This window comes from Nomascus leucogenys, chromosome 18 (assembly GCF_006542625.1).
Source record: "Nomascus leucogenys isolate Asia chromosome 18, Asia_NLE_v1, whole genome shotgun sequence".
In the NCBI taxonomy this organism is placed as follows: Eukaryota; Metazoa; Chordata; class Mammalia; order Primates; family Hylobatidae; genus Nomascus; species Nomascus leucogenys.
The window spans coordinates 29,747,639-29,765,062 of NC_044398.1; the positions used below are offsets into that span (position 1 = coordinate 29,747,639).

The following is a 17,424-nucleotide window of genomic DNA, read 5'->3' on the forward strand; positions in this document are numbered from 1 at the left end:
GAATGACAAGCGTCTTAGAATATTTCATTTAGAAAATAAATTTTTGCTCTTCTAATGGTCCAGAAATTTTACTTCTGTTGAAAAGAGGGCCATAAGATGCAATTATAATAAATGTATTTCTGGGAATGTAGAGAAATACTTTTAAAAGACTCTGTTCCAGATCTGGCACGTCATTGACGTCATCGTTGCCCGACGGCTTTCTAGGAGACTGGAGTCGAATGCCGTGAATCAGCCATAATGGCAGCTGAAGAAATTAATGAGGACTCTCCAGTAGAAATTCACGAGTATTTGTCAGCGTTTGCGAATTCCATTGATGCTGTGGATGAGATGCTGAAGAACTTGGTGTCTGTTTCTAGAAATGAGTTGTTGCGGAATTTGGACCCACTTGAACAAGCAAAAGTGGATTTGGTTTCTGCATACACATTAAATTCAGTGTTTTGGGTTTATTTGTCAACTCAAGGAGTGAATCCTAAGGAACATCCAGTAAAGCAGGAATTGGAAAGAATCAGAGTATATATGAACAGAGTCAAGGAAATAACAGACAAGAAAAATGCTGGCAAGCTGGACAGAGGTGCAGCTTCAAGATTTGTAAAAAATGCCCTCTGGGAACCAAAACTGAAAAATGTATCCAAAGTTGCCAATAAAGGAAAAAGTAAAAGTTAACTTTTTGGTTTTGATGTACACATATTCAAAAAATACATCATTTTTTTTTCCCACAAACTAATTCTGTAGCAGTGCAAGTTTTAAATGTATTCCTTATTGAATTAATATGTAAATTTAGAGTAAATTTGTAAAGCTCAATACTTTCCTCTCCAAAGATTGTTATCTTTATTGATTTGCACTATGAGGATTTTAACATTGTGATATATTTTATATTTACAATTCACCATCTCTTTTGAAGAGACTCTTATTTCTTTATATAGGTCAGTCTTGCAAGTACCACTTTCTAAGCAACTGTAAAATTTAAGTGAAATATTCTTTGTAAATATTTGTACTATTTTCAATGACATAACACACTTATACCATCCACAGACACATATAAAATACTCAATAAAGGCCATTTAATGCAGCTGATTGGATGTAGCTCCAGATTGTTAGTTACTTCCCCAATTCATTGTCTATTTCTTCTTTCTCTTAATAATTTTGAGCTTATCAGTTGTAGCAAAAGCACACACTATTTTTCCTCTGTAGTACTGTAGACAACTGAAATGATCTCTTGGTAGAAGTTTTATTCCAGTCATTGCTTTATTGTATTTTATTTTTTATTTTAGATTCAGAGTTTCATGTGCAGGTTAGTTACATGTATATATTTGTACATAGTGCAAATCAATTGTCCTGAAGTTTGGGCTTTTATTGATCCTGTCACTCAAAAAGTGAACCTAGTATCCTATAGACAGCTTTTCAAACCTTCCTCCACTCCCTTCCTCCTCCTCTTTTGGAGTCCCCAGTGTCTTTTGTTCTCATCTTTATGTCTGTGTATACCCATGGTTTAACTCCGAGTTATAAGTGAAAACATGCAATACTTGGTTTACTGTTTCTGCTTTAATTTGCTAGAATAATGGTTTCTAGCTGCATCCATGTTGCTGCAAAGTCTATGATTTATTTCTTTTTATGGCTGTGTAGTATTCCATGGTGTATATGTACCACATTTTCTTTATCCAGTGTACCACTGATGGGCACCTAGGTTGGTTTCATGTCTTTACTCTTGTGAATAGTGCTGTGATAAGCATACAAATGCAGGTGTCTTTTGGGTAGAATGTTTATTTTCCTTTAGGCATATATCTAGTAGTGGGATTGCTGGGTGAATGACGATTCTGTTTTTATTTTTCTGGTTTGTTTGAGACCGGGTTTCACTCTTGTTGCCCAGGCTGGAGTGCAATTGGTGCGATCTTCCTCACTGCAACCTCTGCATCCCGGGTTCAAGCAGTTCTCCTGCCTCAGCCTCCCGAGGAGCTGGGATTACTGGCGTGCACCATAATGCCCGGATAACTTTGTATTTTCAGTAGAGACAGGGTTTCTCCATGTTGGTCAGGGTGGTCTCAAACTCCTGACCTCAGGTGATCTGCCCACCTCTACCTCCCAAAGTGCTGGGATTGCAGGGATGAGCCACCACGCCTGGCCAGAGCAGCATCTTTCATCACATGCTTACTGGGTCCCAAGTGGAAGTGCCCCTGCCTCATCTGCAACAGTGCACTGAGGAGGGAAGTTGAGAGGCAAGAGGTGACACCCTCTCCATGTCCATTCCCAGGCTCTTATGGTGACCCCTTTAGTGACTAGTGCTACGGCCATGTTTCTTTTGTTTCAAAGGGGGCTTTGATGGGCTGCACTCCCCCAACCTTGAGTGGACTGCATGGAGGGTTATGACACCAAGGGATCCGCAACTCCTCAGTGATCTCTCTCTGGTCCCCTGTGCGTGCTGGAGTCAAGTGGGTTGTGGGGTGTGTCTGTGGGCACTTAGGCAATGCAGTGGCACCAGTGGTGTACAACTGTTATGGTACCTGTGACCTGGGGTTTTCAGCCCCGCAAGTGACTGTGAGGCCTGCCCAGCTCATGCTCTTCTGACCTGGTGAGTCTCCCTCTGGCATCCGCAGTGGCAGCAGGCCCAACTGGCTAGGCTTGTTCTCAGCTGTCTGCATCCAGGTTGCTGAACTGTTCCAGGCATTCTCAGCCATGACACCCCATGGGTGAGAAGCCTTGGCTATCAGGCCATGCCCTTCCCGGTCCAGTCTTGCAAAGGGAGGGGCACCCAGCTCCCATGCTGGCACATGGACCTGCACAGCACTCTTCTCTGTGCAATGCAGTGGAGGTGTGCTGCGGGCATCCTTCTGTGAGACTGACCAGGTGGACACTCTTGGGAGGGGCTGGGAGGTAGTGGGAGTGAGCTGGTGGGGGAGTGAGGTCCAGATGCACCTCAGTCCCACGCTCAGTGCAAGACGAAGCGTGTTCGGAAATCAGCATTTATGGTTGTGTTTTGCTACCACGGCACAGCCCAGTGAAGCCTTCTGGGCTTTGTTCAGGTTCAAGCTGTGCCTCTGCTTGTTCTCCAGGCCGCTCTCCCTGGAAGTCCAAACGTCTATGGGGATCATGGGAACTCCTGTAGCTAGGATCACAGGGGTCCACTGAGGGAATGTGATGCCTGAAGTTCCTTCATCACCACCTCCTTAGATCTGGTCCAGTCCGGGGACTAGTCCTGGCACCCGGCAACTCCGAGTAGGCTGTGAGCTTCCTCCCTCTAAAACCATGGTGTATATGTGGCCTCTCCATTGACCCTCTGTTTTCTGAAGAGATGTTTGAATTGTGAAGGCTTACTCAATACTTTGGTTCCTCTTCATGGACAAAGTACCCTCCAGTGGCTTGGAGTTGTCCATGTTGCCTCTTTTTGCTTTAAACCAATGGTGTGATGGTCATAACCCAGGTTTGAGTATATATATAGTTGTTGTTAGGATGTGGGCCTGTATGTTTTTATTTCCTTATTTAAAATGAGAAAAGATATCTGTATATCTGTAGGTCTTACCTTACAGTGATGTATTCTTTCTTTCTTTTTTTTTTCTTTTTTTGAGATGGAGTCTTGGTCTGTCGCCCAGGCTGGAGTGCAGTGGCATGATCTCGGCTTACTGTAAGCTCTCCCTCCCGGGTTCATGCCATTCTCCTACCTCAGCCTCTCTAGTAGCTGGTACTACAGGCGCCTGCCACCAGACCCAGCTAACTTTTTTGTATTTTTAGTTGAGACGGGATTTCACCACGTTTCCCGGGATGGTCTCTATCTCCTGACCTCGTGATCCACCCTCCTCGGCCTCCGAATGTGCTGGGATTACAGGCGTGAGCCACCGCGCCGGGCCAGTGATGTATTCTTTCTGTTCCATTTCCTTCTCCCTCTTAAGCAAAATATTTCTTTCTGAACTCATTTCTTTCTTCATATACCCTATGTATAATATATACCCTACGTGTAATATGTATCCTATGTACAATATATACCCTATGTACAGTACCAGCTAAGAGCAGGTGAGTCATGATAGTTATATTCTGCTTTCATTATTTTCCTCACTTGTGCCTTCCAGGTATTCACAACTGACATAGATTTACCAAAAATTTTCAGTGGCATAAGATGGGCTGCCAGCTTTCTTTTTTCTTTCTTTCTTTCTTTCTTTTTTTTTTTTTTTTTTTGAGACGGAGTCTCTGTTGTCCCGCCTGGAGTGCAGTGGTGCTACCTTGGCATTCCAGGTAGCACTTCCCAGGTTCAAACAATTCTCCGCCTCAGCCTCCTGAGTAGTTGAAACTGCAGGCATGTGCCACCACGCTAGGCTAATTTTTGTATTTTTAGTAGAGATGGGATTTCGTCATGTTGGCCAGGCTGGTCTCAAACTCCTGACCTCAAGTGATCTGCCCACCTCAGCCTCCCAAACTGTTGGTATTACAGGCGTAAGCCACCGTGCCCAGCCCATCTGCCATCTTTCTAGGATTTGAAAAAGTTTTATATCACCCATGGCCTATCTCCAGTGACAAATCTACCCATATAAGTTTTCCTATTATGCCATTTTACCAAAATAAACAATGGGATGATTGTATCCATCAGAGTATCAACCAAGAAAGAGAACTAGTATGTATTTAGAGATTTGTTGCAAGGAACTGGCTTATGTGATTGTAAAGAATCACTTGAGAAAGTCCAAAGTCCGTAGGAAAAGTTGGGCAAGAGCTGATCCTGTTGTTCATAGGCAGAATTTTTTTATAGAAGACTCAGTTCTGCTTTGAAGGCCTTTTTTCCAACTGATTAATTCAATAATCAGGACCACTTATTGAAAGTCAAGTGGGCCAGGCGTGGTGGCTCACACCTGGAATCCCAGCACTTTGGGAGGCTGAGGTGGGCAGATCTCCTGAGGTCAAGAGTTTGAGAGCAGCCTGGCCAACATGGAAAACTCTGTCTCTACCAAAAATACAAAAATTAGCCAGGCATGTTGGCACGTGCCTGTAATTCCAGCTACAAAGGAGGTGGAGGTTGCAGGGAGCTGAGATCACACCACTGTGTTCCAGCATGGGCAACAGAGTGAGACTGTCCAAAAAAAAAAGTCATCCGCTTTAGGTAGGTGGCTGAGGAACATGACAAAACCAGTGAATCCATGAGCATGGGCCCATTGCTATACTTCACTTGCTAGGAAGTGAGCTCCTTGGTTGGAAGCAATGTTGTATGGAGTACCATGACAGCAGATAAGGTATTGTGTCAGTTTACAGATAATTCTTTTGGCTGAAGTATTGGGTGCAGGGAAGGCAAAAGCATATACAACATGTCTATTCCAGTAAGAACAAATTTCGTTCCTTCTACAATGGTAGTGGTCTAATGTAATTATTTTTCCTCTAGATATAGCTAATCACCCTGGGTGATGATGCCATACTGTGGACTCAGTGTTAGCTTCTGATGCTTTCTGTGGGTTTGATTAGGAGTGTCCAATGGTGATAAATTGCCACAGTTAGTGATGAACCCAGTGCCCTCTCTATTACTGGAACTGGTCATTAGTGCTTTTAAAGTTTTTTTTTTTTTTTTTTTTTTTGAGACGGAGTCTTGCTCTATCACCCAGGCTGGAGTGCAGTGGCGCAATCTCGGCTCACTGCAAGCTCCTCCTCCCGGGTTCACGCCATTCTCCTGCCTCAGCCTCTCCGAGTAGCTGGGACTACAGGCGCCCGCCACCACGCCCGGCTAATTTTTTTGTATTTTTAGTAGAGACAGGGTTTCACTGTGGTCTCGATCTCCTGACCTCGTGATCCGCCCGCCTCGGCCTCCCAAAGTGCTGGGATTACAAGCGTGAGCCACCGCGCCCGGCCGTTTTTTTTTTTTTTTTTTTTGAGTTGGAGTTTTGCTGTCACCCAGGCTGGAGTGCAGTGGATCGATCTCAGCTCTCTGCAACCTCTGCCTCCCAGCTCAAGCGATTCTTCTGCGTCAGCCTCCTGAGTAGCTGGGATTACAGGTGCCCACACTGCGCCTGGCTATTTTTTGTGTTTTCAGTAGAGACAGGGGTTTCACATGTTGGTCAGGCTGCTCTTGAACTCCTGACCTCGTGATTCACTTGCCTTGGCCTCCCAAAGTGTTGGGATTACAGTCATGAGCCACTGTGCCTGGCCAGTGCCCTTAAAGTTTATTTGATTAGAGAACCAATTTCAGAAACCCAGAATCAATTCAGAAAACTCATCTATAACATTCTTTGTTATACAGCCACTGACTGTACCAATATCTGTGTCAGTCAAAGTTCAACCAGAGTAACAGAATCAGTTTTCAAGGAAATTGACTTACACAACTGTGGGTACTGACTAGGCAGGAAGGAAATTTGTAGGGAAAGGTATGCTGACACCCTCAGGCAGGAGCTAAAGTTGCTCTCCAGTCCCACCCACATTACAATGAATAATCTGTTTTGGGTAAAGCCAATTGATTTTATATATTAATGAGACACGCAAAATGCATTTGTAGCAACACCTGCATTCATGTTTGATGGATAAACTACAAAGCTTAGACTAGCTAACTTGACATATGGCCAGACCACCACATTGATGATGGAATAAAATAAGTTGCAGGAAAACCTGAGGAGAATGTGAAAAGTACAAAGTAAGGCGAGACTCTCCATTCATTAAATAACATGGCCAAGCCAAAATAATTAATAAATAAAAGAACCTGAACACAGAGAAGAAAATGCTTAAATATGTGGAAACTAGAGAGCAGAGAACCAAAGTCATATTTGGAAAAGTATCAAGATAGATGCAAAATTACCTAGTAGAATCTGTACTTCTACTTAAAATTCAACTTACCCTTAATCTAATTACTTCAAAATCCTTTTAAGTGGTGTTAAATATTTAATGAAGGGATTCAGTAGAAAGGTATTTAAGAACCGGGTGTGGCCCGGCTCAGTGGCTCATGCCTGTAATCCCAGCACTTTGGGTGGCCAGGTGGGCGGATCACCTGAGGTCAGGATTTGGAGAGATGGGTGGGCCACCCTGAGTTTTGTTGGGCCACCCTGAGTTTTGTTGTATCTTGTGTCTCTGGCAGTTGTTCTGTGAAGCCACTAGACTCTGGAATCCAGGCCACCCTTCCCAGTATGGATTTGGCCAAAAGTTCAAATGGTAAGTCCCTGTCAGCCTGCTGGCTGTTCTCTGTGTTGATGCCAAAGGGCTTGTTTGTTTTCTAGAGTTTATGAAAGTTTAAATCACGGCTGGGCGCAGTGGCTCATGCCTGTAATCCCATCACTTTTGGAGGCCGAGGTGGGAGGATCACCTGAGGTCAGGAGTTCGAGACCAGCTTGGCCAACATGGTGAAACCTCATCTCTACTAAAAATACAAAAATCAGCGTGGTGATGGGCATCTGTAATCCCAGTTACTTTGAAGGCTGAGGCAGGAGAAGTGCTTGAACCCAGGAGGTGGCAGTTGCAGTGAGCCAAGATCGCACCATTTCACTCCAGCCTGGGTGACAGAGAAAGACTACCTGTTTTATTAATTTTACGCATTTTTCTAATTCTGTTGCTTTCTATTTTCTTGCATGTACTATTGTGGAATTTCTGTAAGCTTTTGCTCTGTATACTTAGATCATTGCCTATATTTCCTAAAAGATGAATTTACACTTATATGTATCCTTACTAGCATGACTTAAGATATGTTGCTAAAGTAAAAACATAGAGTCATCAATGGATATATTGGCTTTCCGTCTGAAATAATGCCAGCAATTTTAATCTGTAAGCACATTCTTCATACTCTTTTATTCCTTTTTGTCTTTGCTAGGCTCACTAGAAAGAGAGGCCCGGCGAAAGAGGATTGTTTTGAACCAGCGTCAAAAAGATACCCTCCAGGCATGGTTTGAAAAGAATCCCTATCCTGGTATAGCTGCCAGGGATCAACTGGCCAAAGAAATTGGCATTCCAGAGCCTAGAATTCAGGTAGGCATTTAGTTTCTATTTCTTTTCTTTCAAAGTTAAGTAAAGAGAAAAGCTAGGCTAAGCACTTTCAAGCAATTCTCTTAGGTTTCCTATTTTGCCATGAAGTTTATTCCTGTTATGTAGTGAAAAAAATAAAACAAGAGGAATAACTCTGTGTATATCTTTTTTTTCTTTCTGAGACAGGATGTCACTCTGTCACTCAGACTGGAGTGTAATGGCTCAATCACAGCTCATTGCAGCCTCAACTTCCTGGGCTCAATCAATCCTACCATTTCAGCCTTCTGCGGAGCTGGGACTACAGGCACATGCCAGCATGACCGACTAATTTTTTTTTTTTTTTTTTTTTTGAGACTGAGTCTCACTCTGTTGTCCAGGCTGGAATGCAGTGGTGCAATCTTGGCTCACTGCAGCCTCCACCTCCGGGGTTCAAACGATTCTGCTGCCTCAGCCTCCTGAGTAGTTGGGACTACAGGCATGCACCACCACACCTGGCTAATTTTCATATTTTTAGTAGAGACAGGGCTTCGCCATGTTGGCCAGGCTGGTCTGGAACTCCTGACCTCAGGTGATCCAACTGCCTCGGCCTCCCAAAGTGTTGGGATTACAGGCGTGAGCCACTGCACCCCGTCCCAGCTAATTTAAAAAAGTTTTTGTATAGATATGGTCTTGCCATCTTGCTGAGGCTGGTCTGAAACTCCTGGGCTCAAGCAATCTTCCCACCTCAGTTTCCCAAAGTGCTGAGATTATAGGTGTGAGCCACCACATGTGGCCCTAATTTTTTTTAAGCTAATGTCCCTAATTTGATTCATACACAAGAAATTCTATATTGAGTTATTTTGCATAAAGTTATTGATGCAATAATTAAACTAAGATAATTTTTTAACTTATTAAAGAGATAAGGCATATAATTGTCCCAAGTAGGACGGTATTTAAACCAATGAAGATAAGTGGATATGTCTTTTTAGGAGTAAAAATTGAGTTCAGGTGTTAGCATCTAATATCCAGTCTCTGATTAATTGGCTATAATGACCTCAAGTTTTGAAAATGCTCAAGAGGATAAAATTTTCTTATGTTTTTAATTGCCTGATGGGTTCGTCCTGCCTACTGTGCAGATGAAACCAATTCACTGAGACCAACGCATTGCAATAAAGAATTTAATTGACATGAGGTTGGCCACACCACGTGGAGATGTAGTTATTACTTAAATCAACCTCCCTGAAAATTCAGAGACTAGGATTTTTCAAGGATAGTTTGGCAGGTAAGGGAACGGATGTACCTGATTAGGTGGGGATGTAATCATAGGGGTGTGGAATATGGTCCTGTGCTGAGTCTGCATCTGCATCTGGGTGGGCCCACAGGGTGGCTGGCAGTCTGGGTGGAGCTATCAGTTGTCAGAAGCGCAAAAACCTGTAAGACATCTCAAAAGGCCAATCTTAGGTTCTACAATAGTGATGTTATCTGGAGGAGTAATTGGGGAAGTTGTGACCTGTGGAATAATGGCTGGTAATCCTTTAGGCCTCCATATCAGCAGAATTCAGGCTCCTCTTATCCTCCTATCCTGGTGGTCTTTCATTAGCTTTACAAAGGCAGTTTTGGGGAAGGGCTATTATCATTTAAACTATAAACTAAATGTCTCCCAAAGTTAGCTTCGCCCAAGCCCAGGAATGCCTAGGGATAGTTTGGAGGTTAAAGGTAAACTGGGCTGGGTGTGGTGGCATGCACCTGTAGTCTCAGATACTTGGGAGGTTGAGGTAGGAGAGTAGCCTGAGCCTGGGAGGCAGAGGTTGCAGTCAGCCAATATTGCACCACTGCACTCTGGCCTGGGCCACAAAGCAAGACCCTGTCTCAAAAGTAGATAAATTAATTAATAAAGGCAAGGTGGGGGCTGGTTAGTTCAGATCTCTTTCACTGTCATAATTTTGTCATTGTTATAATTTTTGCAAAGGCAGTTTCATGTTTAGATGATCTGTTCTGGGTATGGGAGATAGGGTTTACTCAAATTCCAGTAATAAAATTGCTGCATGTGAGAACACCTGGTGATTGGCTGCCTGAGAGGTACTGAGCTCATTGGAACCTATGGTGAGAAGGAAAGGCCAGGAAACAATGTAAGGTGCTGTTAGCTCTCATACGGTATTCATAAAGGTATTCATTAGTTTAGATTCCAGCTGTGTGTAAGACTTTTTATCTAAAAATATTTTGATTAATTAATTTAGACAGCAGATATAGGCTTTGAGCACAATGCTTGGGAATTAAAAGCAGATCAATAGTGTTGATGAAAAGAGTTAAACTCTAAAATATTTTGTATTTTTTTGTTTTGTTTTTGAACTTTTTGGTTTTTTTTCTTATTTTCCTTTTTCTTCTTTTTCCTTTTTCTCTCTTTTCTTTTTGATTTTTCTTTTTTTGAGACGGAGTTTTTGCTCTGTTGCTCAGGCTGGAGTGCAGTGGCACGATCTTGGCTCACTGCAACCTGCACCTCCTAGATTCAAGCAATTCTCCTGCCTCACCCTCCCGAGTAGCTGGGATTACAGGCTCCTGCCCCCAGGCCCGTCTCTACTAAAAATACAAAAAATTAGCCGGGTGTTGTGGTGCCCACCTGTAATCCCAGCTACTCGGGAGGCTGAGGCACGAGAATTGCTTGAACCCAGGAGGCGGAGGTTGCAGTGAGCCTAGATGGCACCATTGCACTCCAGCCTGGGCAAGAGAGTGAGACTACATCCAAAAAAAAAAAAAAAAAGATAATAAATAAATATATAAATACATAAATAAAAGATAAAAATAAATAATGCATTTTAATTAGCATTTAATGAGCAGTGAGGATGACTGGAGATCACTTTCGTGACCAGCTTGGTTTTGGTTGGCTTCTTTACTGCAGGCTGTTCTATCAGTAAGGTCTTTGTGACCTGTATTTTGTGCTGACTTCCATCTCTCATCCTGTGACTGAGAATGCCTGACTACCTGGGAATGCAGCCCAGTAGGTCTCAGCCTCATTTTAACCAGCCCCTATTCCAGATGGAGCCACTCTGGTTCAAACATCTCAGACAACAGGAGAAACGACATACAGATTTATTTAACGTGTACACAGGAGGCTTCAGAATGAAGACCCAACTTCCCAAAGAGTTACAGAAACTTACATACCATCCTGAGGCCACTAAAGAATATAGACTTGGAGCATGGTCTGAAACAAGTAAATCAGGTTTAGTGGCAAGACAGGTTGAGAGAGAAAGGAAGAAGGTGGACTAGCAAAGTTGGCCTTGTTATATGGATGATACCTCCCTCAAAGAGAATAGATGGTAAACCATTGTTTTTTGTTTTGTTTTGAGACAAGACCACCATCTGTCACCCAGGCTGGAGTGCAGTGGTGTGATCCTTGCTTACTGCAGCCTTGACCTCTCAGGTTCAATCAATCTGTCCACCTCAGCCTGCTGAGTAGCTGGGACTACAGGTGCATGCCACCACACCTGGCTAATTTTTTTTTTTCTTTGTAGAGACGAGGTTTTGCCATATTGCCCAGGCTGGTCTCAAACTCCCGAGCTCAAGTGATCAGCTTGCCTTGGCCTCCCAAAGTGCTAGCATTATAGGCATGAACCATGGCAGCCAGCGGTAAATGTTTCTTTTCAGACTTTTAAAGGTGTCAGACTTGGCCGGGCATGGTGGCTCATGCCTGTAATCCCAGCACTTTGGGAGGCAGAGGCGGGCAGATCACCTGAGGTCAGGTTTTTGAGGCCAGCCTGACCAACATGGAGAAATCCCGTCTCTACTAAAAATACAAAATTAGCCAGGCATGGTGGCCCATGCCTGTAATCCCAGCTACTCAGGAGGCTGAGGCAGGAGAATTGCTTGAACCTGGGAGGCGGAGGTTGCAGTGAGCTGAGGTCAAGCCATTGCACTCCAGCTTGGGCAACAAGAGCGAAACTCCATCTCACAAAATAAAATAAAATAAAAAATAAAGGTGTCAGACTCATTCTCCTAGATCTGGGAAAGGCATAGAAAGGGGAGGGGGAATAATTGCATTAATGGACACTCTTTACAGATGAAAATTTTCACCACAGCTTTTCAAGGCCTCTTCTGCCTGCTAGCCAAATGGCAGCCATTAAAAAATATATCAAATAAATATATTTGGGGGTAAAATACTTTAATTTTCGTCATATACAAATACAATACTCAGAAATAATTTTTAAAAATGTTAGGAATTTCTACTCCTATGATGAGGAAACAAGCAAAAATCCAATTGGTTATTTTAGTGAAAATAATTTCAAAGCTAGGTATCTGGGTTTCCAGGAGTCTCCTTATTTATTGCTGGCCCTGGAATGAAATAAGTAAGTTATAAGTATGAAGGTATGTTAGTCCAGCTGTTTTCTGTGGCCATTTCTGCCTCCCTATTTAAATAATTTATTTCAAAGATTAATTCCACACAGATGTATGTGGGATATATATCTGTGTGGAATTAATCTTTGAAATATACACACATATATATACATATATTATGAAATATTATTTCTTATGAAGAAATGAAGGGGCCAATAAAAGACATTGAATACCTATTTGACAAAGGAGAGGGAGAGAAAACACTGTCTTTTTTTTTTTTTTTTTTTGAGACAGGGTCTGCCTCCAGGGTTCAAGCTATTCTTGTGCCTCAGCCTTCCTAGTAGCTGGGATTATAGGCACCACCACCATGCCTGGCTAATTTTAGTATTTTTAGTAGAGACAGGGTTTTCACCATGTTGGCCAGGCTGGTCTCGAACTCCTGACCTCAGGTGATCCACCTGCCTTGGTCTCCCAAAGTGCTGAGATTACAGGTGTGAGCCACTGTGCCCGGCTGAAAACAGTGTCTTAAATCAAGAAAATTTACTTTAGATACCATTGGAGAGACCATTAGAAGACATGCTAATTTGAGCTCAGACTGATGCTGTCCTGAATTTCATGCTAATAATTTAAGGCAATAGCATCATTCTTAGAATAATACATTGCTTTTTTCTCATGAATATTACCCCAAAGGCAGATGCCAAATCAGTTTTGTTTGATTGGATTGTTGTTTGGAGTGATCTGAGTTACATCTTCTCTCCCCACATCTTCTTGGGCCACTTAGGTTTGGTTTCAGAACCACAGATCGAGACAGAGACGATTGGGGTTAAAATGCTCCTTTGAGGAATATCAAACCCAGGGACAGACTAATCGTCAGTTTGGGACTCAAGGTAAGAACCCACCAGTCCAAATAAAATTCCTCAGCGGATCTCCTTGAATGTATAAACAGCTATGCATGTTGTGCCCACATTTTCTGCAAAGAATGCTTAGACTAGGGGTCAAATAATAGTTCTGGGCATCCTAGTGTCAGAGATATAGATATCATCTCACTATTTGGAGTGGGGGTATTACTGGTTGCCTGGGAGAGGCCCTCAAATGCAGGTGGGACCTTGACCCTAGCTGGTGTCCAGGCTCTTGACACCATTGCATGAAGGAATTCAAGGATGAGTCAGAAAATAGTAAATGTAGGGAGATTCATTGCAAAGTGAAAGGTATTGTAACTGCCCAATAGATTCACCTCGCCCACTGCCTAGGCAGCCAATTTATCAAGACAGGGAAATTGCAATAGAGAAAGAGTTATTCTCACAGAGCCAGCTGTGTGGGAGACCGGAGTTTTATTATTACTCAAATCAGTCTCCCTCAACATTCAGGGATCAGAGTTTTTAAGAATAATTTGGTGGGTGGCGGGGGGACAGTGAATCAGGAGCACTGATTGATCAGGTCAGCAATGAAATCGTAGGGAATTGATTCTCCTCTCCTGCTGAGTCAGTTCCTGGGTGGGGGCCACAAGATCAGATAAGCCAGTTTATTGATCTGGGTGGTGCCAGCTGATCCATCAAATGCAGGGTCTGCAAAGTATCTCAAGCACTGATCCTAGGTTTTACAATAGTGATGTTATCCCCAGGAGGAATTTGGGGAGGGTCAGAACCTTGTAGCCTCTAGCTGCGTGCCTCCTAAACCATAATTTCTAATCTTGTAGCTAATTTGGCAAGAAGGAGGTTTGTTTTGGGAAAAGGCTGTTATCATCTTTGTTTTAAACTATAAACTAAGCTCCTCCCAAAGTTAGTTTGGCCTACACCCAGGAATGAACAAGGACAGCTTGGATGTTAGAAGCAAGATGGAGTTGGTTAGGTCAGATCTCTTTCATTGTGTCAGTTATAATTCTACAATGGCAGTTTTATGACTGGAAGGAAGGTCTTGAGTGTCAGTTATGCAGGTTCTTGGCATCTTGAACAAAGGATTAAACAAAACGCACAAACAAAGCACCAAAGAGTAAAACATCAAAAGCAGAGATTTATTGTAATGAGAGTACACTCTACAGGGTGGGAGTGGGCCCTACTGGTTGCAAGAGACCCGGTTGCAAAGTTTTCTGGGGTTTAAGTACACTTTAGAGGTTTCCTATTGGTTATCCACTATGTGAATGAAGGATTTGGCCCACGGCCAATTAGAGGCAGAAGTGAATTGACCAGAGGCTGTCAGAGTTGGCGCGCTATGCAAACTAAGGAGCAGCCCTCGACCAATCAGAGGATTGAGTGAATTGGCACCTTATGCAAATAAGAATGACCCACAGCTAATCAGAGGCACTTTCTGTTTGTGAGGAAGTGGAGTGGGGAGGTGGGGTATGTTGGAGAAGTGGCTTCTGGTCCCCTATTACTTGGGCATGGAGGTGGGATTTTCCCTCTGATCTAGTTCCAGGGAGTTGACACAAACTGGTCTTTGGTTTCCTGTATCCAGACCCTACTCTCCTTCCTCAGTTTCAGTATACACTCCAGAAAGGGGAGTGTGGGTGTACTCAAGAGTTGTGTGCAAGGGGTTTGGGCTGCTACCTTTATGGGTTTCTTTAACAAGGGGTGGAATATTCATGAAGATTCCTGGAAAAAGGTGGAGATTTCTTAGAACTATGGTGTCACCCCTTTTTACACTAAATATGGGTGTTCCCAGAACTATCATGAAGCTGGTGGGTGTGTAATTTAGTATATTAATGAGCATATAAGGAGGTCCTAGGAGAAACCCAGCTCAAATCCAGCACCATGTTGGGTCCAGTCAGTCTAAGCCAGTTTTGTCCATGTCTGGTTTTTTTTTTTGTATTTTTTTGTAGAGATGGTGTTTACCCATGTTGTCCAGGCTGGTCTTGAACTCCTATGCTTACATGATCCACCCACCTTGGCCTCCCAAAGTACTGGGATTACAGGCATGAGCCACTGTGCCCAGCCACAGATCTGGTTTATTTATTTATTTATTTATTTATTTATTTATTTATTTATTTTTTGTCTGAGACGGAGTCTCACTCTATCTCCCAGGCTGGAGTTCACTGGCACGATCTTGGCTCACTGTAACCTCTGCCTCCCGGATTCAAGCAATTCTGCCCCAGCCTCCTGAGTAGCTGGGATTAAAGCTGCGAGCCACCACACCCAGCTAATTTTTGTAGTTTTAGTAGAGACGGGGTTTCACCATGTTGGCCAGGCTGGTCTTGAACTCCTGACCTCATGATCCGCCCACCTTGGCCTCCTAAAGTGCTGGGATTACAGGCATGAGCCACCGCACCTGGACCCTGGTTTTTATTTTATTTTTATTTTTTGAGCTAGGGTCACACTTTGTCATCCAGGCTGGAGTGCAGTGGCGTGATTATGGCTCACTGCATCCTTGAACTCCTGGGTTCAAGCAATTCTCCCACCTCAGCATACCCCCAAGTAGCTGGGACTACAGGCACATGCCACCATATCTGGTTAATTTTTTTTTTGTAGAGACAGAGTTTTATCATGTTGCCCAGGCTGGTCTCGAACTTATCTACATGTTTTGCAGTGTTTCATGAGAGAAAATGACCTTAATTGTCCCTTATTCTCTCTCCGCACTGTAAATAAACATGTGTTTAATACAAGTTAAAGCTATATATGAAAACTTAGAACTTGAATCCTGTCAGCTTAAACCTTGTGTAGGGAATTCTGATTTTTTAAAATCTGAAGGTACTTGCCTCTGTGTTGAAAGTCACATATTTTTATCTGTGCAATGCTGAGTGCAGGCCACCAGCTCCTAAATAGAGGTTCCCTATTTTACATGGTTGTATAAACACAACATGGTATAAACATGGTTGAATAAACACAACTCTCTCCACTCAAAAAAAAAATAGGGCTCCTCAGTCGGGCATGGTGGCTCACACCTGTAATCCCAGCACTTTGGGAGGCTGAGACGGGCGGATCACCTGAGGTCGGGAGTTTGAGACCAGCCTGACCAACATGGAGAAAACCCATCTCTATTAAAAATACAAAATTAGCCAGTCATGGTGGCATATGCCTGTAATCCCAGCTACTTGGGTGGCTGAGGCAGGAGAATCGCTTGAATACGGGAGGTGGAGGTTGTGGTGAGCTGAGATGGCACCATTGCACTCCAGCCTGGGCAACAAGAGTGAAACTCTGTCTCAAAACAAACAAACAAACAAAAACAAAAAGGAAAAATAGAGATCCTCCTGCCTTGGTCCCGCAAAGTTCTGGGATTACAGGTGAGAGCCACCACGCCTGGCCAACACCCAGTTTTTCAGGGTCTTATCAGCTTATAGCCTCTACTCATGTGTAACTGCTGCCTGGAATTTTTTATTGTCCTGTGATCACCCTGTATTATTCTTGTCTCACTGGAAAGATAGTTTCTTGGGCCGGATGCTGTGGCTCATGCCCATAATCCAGCACTTTGGGAGGCCGAGGCAGGCAGATTACCTGAGGTCAGGAGTTCGCGACCAGCCTGGCCAACATGGTGAAAACCCTGTCTCTACTAAAAATACAAAAATTAGCTGGGTGTGGTGGCACATGCCTGTAATCCGAGCTACTTGGGAGGCTGAGGCAGGAGAATTGCTTGAACCTGGGAGGCGGAGATTGCAGTGAGCCAAGATCTGCACCATTTCACTTCAGCCTGGGGAAAACTCCATTTCAAAACAAAAGCAAAACAAAAAAAAAAAAAAAAAAGGAGAGAGAGAGAAGGGTTTTGAACCTTCCATTTCTGCTGCTGCTGCTGAGCAGTGCAGCGTCCTGCTCTCCTGTCACCTCTGGGGTTCTATCTCAGGGACAGGACTGGCTGCTGAGTTACAGAGAAAGTAAAGGTTGTCAGAATGGTATTCAAAAATTTGATTTTCAGGTTTGAATGTGAAACTGGCCTAAAAACCCTATTTTGTGCCCACATTCTCTTTAGCTAAAGAAGCTGGACGAAATCGAACATCTATCACGAGATCTCAAGCTAGTATCCTAGTTCAAGCGTTTGAGAAGAATCATTTCCCTGGAATTGCTACCAGGGAAGAACTGGCTAAACAAACAGGCCTTCCAGAATCCAGAATTCAAGTAAGTTTTACGTTTTTGGCACGAAATTTGACCCACCTAGAATTGGTATTGCTTCCTGAGATGTTGCTGGATATATTTGAGCTATTTGGGGTTATCTCAGTGATCTAGGGCAAAGGCATGGGATAGTAAACACGTGGCATTGCAAGTTGGAGTCTGGTGAAGGGATGTATTT

The 17,424-nt window shown here is 43.4% G+C and overlaps 1 pseudogene; it reads left to right on the forward strand.

Moving 5' to 3' along the window:
- The first annotated feature begins 237 nt into the window (after positions 1-237).
- LOC100597931 lies at positions 238-663 on the forward strand (annotated as a pseudogene).
- Positions 664-17,424: the final 16,761 nt, after the last annotated feature.